Source organism: Pagrus major, chromosome 12, assembly GCF_040436345.1.
Source record: "Pagrus major chromosome 12, Pma_NU_1.0".
NCBI classification, from domain to species: Eukaryota; Metazoa; Chordata; class Actinopteri; order Spariformes; family Sparidae; genus Pagrus; species Pagrus major.
This window is the reverse complement of record NC_133226.1, coordinates 28,268,662-28,277,391: the sequence shown is the minus strand read 5'-3', so window position 1 is coordinate 28,277,391 and position 8,730 is coordinate 28,268,662.

Here is an 8,730-nt window from a genome sequence, read left to right as displayed (position 1 = left end):
ATTTCATGTTCTGAAACACAACATATACATATTTACACATTCAAGTAGATGGTTCTGACCATTTCAGTCACTGAGGATGAGCAGAAGAGAAGAAAGAGAGAGAAACCCACTTAGTGATGAATGTGGTGTATTTATGACTCTTAATAGGATGAAGACATCAGGATGAGGATGCAAAGTCCTGGTTGGTCTTCTCAGGTCTGTTCCTGGTCTTTCTTGACTCCTTCCTCCTTAAGGTCGGAGGTCATTGGGTCTGTGTGTGTCTCTGCACTCAAACACAGGCACAACAAGCCTTTCCATTAAACCATCACAGTGTTTATGAAAAAATTGAGTTTCTTCATGTATTCCTGTGTTCGGCCCGCTACATAAAAACAGCTACATAAAAAAGCAGAGGAGTCGTGGGTCTTTCAGCCCTGAGTAATGTCTGCAGGTCCTCCTCACAGGCTGCATTCAGCACTGCTTCCTGCTCAGCTGTTATTTTTACAACACATTTAGAAGGATTTCCCAAAATAACTAAATCATTGGGAGGAAGACTTATGACATCCCTGGTTTGTGATGATCTACTCTGAACTGCCTCCTGATACCCACAATGCCACAGCAACTCAAACAGTAACTTAGTGAATGAAGTGCAGACTAAAGAAACTTCTTCCAGTAATAAACAAGAGTGAATTCTCAATAGCTACAACCAAACCAGTTACCCACATGCATTCACACCAACACAACCTCACAACACTTCACCTTCATGCCAAATTTCAGCCACATATGGAAAAAACTGTGGTCCCTTTTTATATGATCTTACATTTCTTTAAATGTTTTTTAAATGATGCTCTGTCTCAGGTTAAGCACTTAAAATTGTCTCGTTGTTGAAAGCTGCTTTGGATTGTGAAGATTTTGTTGTCACATGATTTCAAAGAAATGGTGTGACTTCAAACCATCAGTAGAACCGAAAGTGAAGGAACGAAGGGAGTTGACCGAGTTTAATGTGTTTGTAAGAAGATAAGCCTTAACTGAGTTCAGTTGTTCTGCCAGCAAAGGACAGATGAACAGAAGAGCATGATAAATAATTTAAAGTACTGCATTTCAAACAAGAAAAGCAATAAAAATAACTAAGTTGTTTCTGACTGGATGAACTGTGTTTAAGTTTAGCTGCATGGTGGGCCCGTTCTACATACTAACATTATAAACACTGTGCACTGATGCTGACAGTAAAAAAGGTTTTTACTCTGATGCAACCCAGCAAACATGTGACATCAGGGAGACGCTCAGATCATGTCTTTTTAACGTCCATCAGTCCAGGCCCACTTTTGTACGTCTCATGGACGTTCAGAACAGGTTCAATATTTGGACTGTCACGGTTTTTGAGAAAAGGTTAGGACTCAAATGCAGAAACACATGGGAGGCAGACAGGATGGAACTAAAGGTGAGCTCTATTAAAAGCTGAATGATCCAAATAAATATAAATAAATATATAAATACAAGAATCCACGAAAATCAAAAATGAGCAAAAGGCCAAAAACTCAGAGTTGCAACAAAAAAGCATTAACACACGTGGGAAACATGGAAAGGTCTGACAAAGACAAGAGTGAGCCCAAAGACTATAATACATATATGCACACACACACACACACACACACACACACACACACACACACACACACACACACACACACACACACTCACACACACACACACACACACTAATGAGGGGATGAAGAGACAGGTGAGGGAAAGGAAAGATAAACACTGGAAGGAGGGAAATCACACAGTGGGAGGAACTGAAAAGCAATGCATGACACGTGAGGTTGCAATTTCAAAATAAAACAGGAAATAATAGAGTAACAAAACCAGGATCATGACATGGACATCTGACAAGGCCCCCATTTGGACGTCTGTGGACGTTCAAAATAGGTTTGGTATCTGAATTTCTAATTGAGACCTGTCTTTGATGTCTGTGGACGTCTACACAGATTCAATCTTCAAACGTCTGACTGGGACCCCTTTTGGACATCTCTTTACGTTCAAAACAGGTTTGGTATCTGAACATCTAGTTTGGACCCCTCTTGGACGTCTAAGGACGTGCACCACAGATAAAATGCGAAAAATGTCTTTCTAGGGAACTTGTTGGTAAATAATGATGATAGTGATTTTACTGAATCATGTACCTTGAATTAAAAAATGGCAGATGTGAATACATCGCCCAAAGGTAGTCACGTGAACGAACGCGCAGGATTTGAACAACAGCAATGGTTACAACACTGACTGAGTGTTGAGATCACAGAGATCACAATAACACCCAAACAGTGAGACACACACATGGATTGAACACGTGCATTACATCAACCAGAGTTGAAGTCTTGTGCTTAGCCGTGCTGTGCTATGCTGTGTGCTATCTAGGCCCAGTTCAACATTACCATCCTTTGAAGAAAAGGTGCTGGTGGATCCTTGGCTGATGAGCCAAGCAGGAGAAGGTTGTTATTTCAATGTTGAACTATGTTGTTCTTGCTGTGTAAGGTCTGATGAAAGACAGCAGGTGGAGGAAACTGGTCGCTCCTTTCCTTTGCAGGAAAGCAGCACGGTGCTAACTTACTTCATGTTCCTTGGATTGTGTGGTTGGCTGGTAAGCTTTGCGTCGCAGCTGCTGGCACTAAGATTGAATATTAGCAGGACCTTGCGTCGCTGCTGTGAGGAGAAGTTCTTTGGGCCTGCTGGAAATGCAGCTGGCAACTCAGCAGAATCAGAATCAGAATCAGCTTTATTGGCCAAGTATGTGAAACACAAACAAGGAATTCGACTTGGTTTTTCTTCGCACACGATGTACATAGACGTAAGCATGAACATAAACAAACATAACAACATTCAACTAGAAGGAACAAGAACAACAAAGAACAGTAAGTTAAAAAGTGTTCAGAAGTCCGGTCTATTATAAATATGTATTTAAGTATATATATATGATATTATTTACAGTGAGGATTTATGTTGTTCAATTATGTACAGGTAGTAAATATATATATATATATATATATATGTATATATATACACGTGGAGTAGTTGTACGCAGACACAAAACAAGTCAGATACAATAAATGGACTAAATAAACTAAATAAGATATTAACAGTATTTACATGAGGTGCAAAGTACACAACAATAGGTTGTAAGACGGCATGTGTTGTAAAGTTTTCTCTTCTAGGGGTGTGCTTTGGAAGAAAAAGGATACTTGGCACTTTTTTAATGATTACTAATTAATTCCTTTGTGTGGAAAGAGAACTGTCCTCTACTTAAAAGGGAATCATTTGATCGATTTGATTAATCAATATTTGAATTATACGAGTTGGCAAATTGGACATTCACTTGTTCTGTCATCAATATATGCAACATATCATAAGAACCAATGGAAGCACTGAGAGCTCATGAGATGAATTAATACAATAACAAGTAACATAACAAATAAACATGTTGTTATCTGTAGTTTAGGATTATATAACAGTGAAGCACATCTAAAAGTTATTACTAAAACTCATCAGACAGCAGAGTGGAATCTAAATGAGCAGATGTTGAATCAGAGTCAGAGTTTCATAATATCAAAATGATTTCATGTTCTGAAACACAACATATATATATTTACACATTCAAGTAGATGGTTCTGACCATTTCCGTCACTGAGGGTGAGCAGAAGAGAAGAAAGAGAGAGAAACCCACTTAGTGATGAATGTGGTGTATTTATGACTCTTAATAGGATGAAGACATCAGGATGAGGATGCAAAGTCCTGGTTGGTCTTCTCAGGTCTGTTCCTGGTCTTTCTTGACTCCTTCCTCCTTAAGGTCGGAGGTCATTGGGTCTGTGTGTGTCTCTGCACTCAAACACAGGCACAAAAAGCCTTTCCATTAAACCATCACAGTGTTTATGAAAGAATTGAGTTTCTTCATGTATTCCTGTGTTCGGCCCGCTACATAAAAACAGCTACATAAAAAAGCAGAGGAGTCGTGGGTCTTTCAGCCCTGAGTAATGTCTGCAGGTCCTCCTCACAGGCTGCATTCAGCACTGCTTCCTGCTCAGCTGTTATTTTTACAACACATTTAGAAGGATTTCCCAAAATAACTAAATCATTGGGAGGAAGACTTATGACATCCCTGGTTTGTGATGATCTACTCTGAACTGCCTCCTGATACCCACAATGCCACAGCAACTCAAACAGTAACTTAGTGAATGAAGTGCAGACTAAAGAAACTTCTTCCAGTAATAAACAAGAGTGAATTCTCAATAGCTACAACCAAACCAGGTACCCACATGCATTCACACCAACACAACCTCACAACACTTCACCTTCTTGCCAAATTTCAGCCACATATGGCAAAAACTGTGGTCCCTTTTTATATGATCTTGCATTTCCTTTAAATGTTTTTTAAATGATGTCCTGTCTCAGGTTAAGCACTTAAAATGGTCTTGTTGATGAAACAAGCGGGAAGCAGGAAGTCGTACGCCGAACCACACAACGCCGAACCACATTAGCTAGGCGCCAATTTTTAAAAAACCTTTTAACTGTGTGGGATCTACAACCCACTAGTAAAGTGAGCTATCCGCCGAAGAGTGGGGAAGGTCCCCCTGGACATTTTCGGCACCAAAGCTGAAGCAAAATTGTAACTCACCTCTGTGTGTTGACACTGTGTTCCGGGGTGACAGGTCTCCTGCACAGGCTGCAGGTACGATGGCGGTGTGTGAGTCCTGCCTCCCCACCCTCTCAAAACTGAGGGAGAGCGTCTCTGACCTGCAGGCTGACCTCAAGGAGAGGGACAAGATCCTTATGGATTTCTCCACCGTCGCCACAACCCAGGCGAAGCTTATCGCCCATCTAAAGGCATCCGGCGCTGGTGACCGGAGCATGATGGCCACGAACAACCCCACTCTGCCGTGGACCGGCTCTATCACCACCGGAACTCCGGCACCAGTACTCACCGCGTCCTACTGGCACCGCCAGGGAGCCAAGCCCAAGACATCGGCACTCTCCACCTCCTGCCTTCGCCCCGCGGAGTCGCAGTGCTCCATCAGGGAGAATGGAGTAGTGGCTCCGGCTCCGGTGAGCTCAACTCCACTCAAGCCGAGGGAACCCTGGTCGGTGGTGAACAGGGGCGCTGGGGCTCGTCCATCTCCCCCTCCTCCGCCTCTGGATCTACCACTGGATAACAGGACCGCCTGCTGGACACGGGGAAGCAGCTAATCATCTCCGGCCCGCTTCCCCCACCTCGTTATTGTGCCGCCTTCGCCAGCTGCACATGTGGCTGAAGGAGTACTGCCTGGGAAAAAGTTTGTGGACAATTTTATGGCTTTTTTAAACAGACCCCACCTTTTTAAACAGCACGGCCTGCACCCAAACCAGGAGGGATCGAGGCTTTTATCAGTTTTAACATTGACCTGACAGTCCGGTCCTGCACCACAGCCACCTCCTGACTCACTACACCTACACACAGACCCTCTGCACCTCGCTCACACTCGCCTTCACCCCCCCTACCTACACCATACACAGCCCCCCCTCAGTAGCCCCAGTGGCACAGGACAATATTCACACAATCAAAACTATAACTTCACACAGACAAATGAGACCCAGGACTGTTTTTAGATCAAACACTGTTTTTAACATTCCTCTGCAAAAACGTGATGAGCGCACGTTCAGCGCAGACGTTAAAATGGCCGTGCTGAACGTGCGCTCTCTTTAAAACAAATCTTTGATCATAAATGACATTATTTTAGATAATAACCTGGACAGCATTCTCCTTACAGAGACATGGCTTGACACTGATGCACCTGTTGTTCTCACTGAGGCTTCCCCACCAAGTTTTAACTTTTTATTTTCAACTAGGGGGTGCAAAAGAGGGGGCGGTACTGCTTCAATTACAAAGAACACCATGCACTCCAACGAAGTCTTTTTTAACAGCTACTCATCATTCAAGTGTCATGCCTTCATTTTTAGCAGCCCACCTCTGTATGACAGTCTACCGACCACCCCAGTACTCCACTTCTTTTATTGGAGAGTTTTCAGAACTTTTATCAATGATTCATACCACTTTTAACAGAATTGTAATAACCGGTGATTTTAATCTACATGTGGACATCTCTTCAGATTCATTGTCTAGAGAATTTTTAAAGCTTTTACACTGCCTTGATTTTAAGCAACATGTCATGCAGCCGACCCACAGCAGGGGGGGCACCTCAGACCTGGTTTTATCTTATGGCCTGTCGATTGGTGCACCCTCTGTTGTGGACTTGGCTGTATTTGACCACTTCTGTGTGTTTTTTACAATCACCAGTTTTAATCAGCGGGAGGCCCCTGTGAGAACAGTGAGGAAACGCTACCTAACTTCTGCAGTGGCTGCAAATTTTATGCAGATTTTACAGAGCACTCCTGCCGAAATTTTACCAGCACCCTGTGATTTTATCACTGACAGCTTTAATAATAAAATAAAGTCAACACTGGACTCAGTGGCTCCACTTTTAATTAAAACAATTAAAACAAGACCTACACCCCCGTGGAGAACTGAGGAAATTAAAAAACTCAAAAGGGAATGCAGGAGTGCTGAAAGGAGATGGAGGAAATCAAAGTTAACAGTTCATTATGAAATATTACGTGAACACCTCAAAACTTACAATAACACAGTCAAACAGGCAAGAATCTCCCACTTCCAAAAACTAACCTGTGGAAAGTTTTGCCCTGGTTGATGCGAGGACACTTGGTAGAGTTTTCTCCCAAGTAAAGCCCACAACCTGCCTTTTAGATCCAATTCCCACACCGTTTTTTTATAACACTCTATGGATTCTTTGAGGAACAACTGTTATATATGGTGAACTGCTCTCTTGTTTTTAATCAAGTGAATGATCTCTTAAACTCAAAACATATTTTAGAGAGCCATCAGTCTGGTTTTAGGATGAACCACAGTACAGAGACAGCCCTTTTAAAGATTTTAAATGACATCAGGAGCAATTTAGATAATCATAAACTCATAGTCTTGGTACTACTGGATCTAACCACCGCCTTCGATACAGTAGACCATTACATTTTATTAAACAGACTGAGGAACCTGGTCGGCCTCTCTGTTACTGTTCTTAACTGGTTCACATCCTACCTTACTGATCGAAGTTTCTTTGTAAGTATGGATACGTGTTCCTCGAGAATCCACGAGACAAAGTGTGGAGTTCCCCAAGGGTCAATTTTAGGTCCAACTCTTTTTAATCTTTACATGCTTCCCCTTGGGGACGTCATCAGGAGGCACGGCATCAGCTTCCATAGTTACGCTGACGATACGCAACTGTACATCGCTGTGTCTCCTGATGACACAGGGCCAATTGATGCCCTTTTTAACTGGATTTTAGACATTAAGTCATGGATGGCAGCAAACTTCCTGCAGCTCAACCAGGACAAAACAGAGGTTTTATGCTCATACCACTATTCTTACATTTTTTATTATTCTATTTTATATTATTTAATTTAGCTTTTACTTTCTTAAATCCATCAGCTTTAGCATTTTTACCTTTTACCCTATCATAATGTTTTATTGTTTAATTTAAATGTTTTAGTCGTTAGCTTTATACTTTTATCTTTTATTTTACTGTTTTAGTCCCTCGGTTTCCCAGTGTTTCCCTAATGGGGGCCTACCACACCGGGAGTTGTTTCTGGTCTACCGATGGGGGTGCTGTCCCGTGGACGGGTCTGGCCTGGGTGGCTAGAGGGTTCTGCACCTTGGTGTGGAGCCTCCTGTCTGCCTGGGCTGGGGCAATCCCTGTGGTGGCGCCCCCTGCGGTCATGGACCATGATTTCTCTCGGTGTGCGCGGCCCCCAAAGGTAGCTTCTTCCTCACCTCAGATCTCGGTGCCCTGCCATGTCTCCTCAGTGACAGCTCAGCTTGTGTAGGTGTGTGAGTGTGAGCGTGTGGTTATTCTTTGTTGTTTTATCCTCTGTGAGGCACTTTGTGCTACTCTATGTATGAAAAGTGCCATACAAATAAAAGTTGATTTGATTTGAAAGCTGCTTTGGATTGTGAAGATTTTGTTGTCATGTGATTTCAAAGAAATGGTGTGACTTCAAACCATCAGTAAAACCGAAAGTGAAGGAACGAAGGAAGGCAGGAAGGAAGGAAGGGAGTTGACTGAGTTTAATGTGTTTGTCAGAAGATAAGCCTTAACTGAGCTCCCAAAGAGGAAACTCAGTGATTATATCAGCAAAGGACAGATGAATAGAAAAGCATGATAAATATTTAAAGTACTGCATATAAAACAAGAAAAGAAATAAAAATAACTGTAAGTTGTTTCCAACTGGATGAACTGTGTTTCAGTTTAGCTGCATGGCGGGCCTGTTCTACATACTAACATTATAAACACTGATACTGACAGTAAAGAAGAAGCTTTTACTTAAGTGAGGGAGCTTATCCAAATTAGATGAACTGCCAGCATAATTTTGAGGAGCAAAAAACAAAATGATGATGATGATGACACCATCCAGTCGCATATCCCAATAATAATTTTTTTTTAGATTAATGGTATTTGGCAGAATGATTCCCTCCTGTAGTTTCAGTTGTAATTTTATTAAACAGTGTCACAGTTGTGAACTTGTGAAAACAGTTTGAGCTTCAAGACCACTGCACAATGAAAACAATTATTTGACGTTTCACCTCTCAGGTTGCAGGGAAATATGAGGTGTTGCTCCACCTTTGCAGTTCCTCCAACCTTTTGAGCTTCAGGGAAGCTT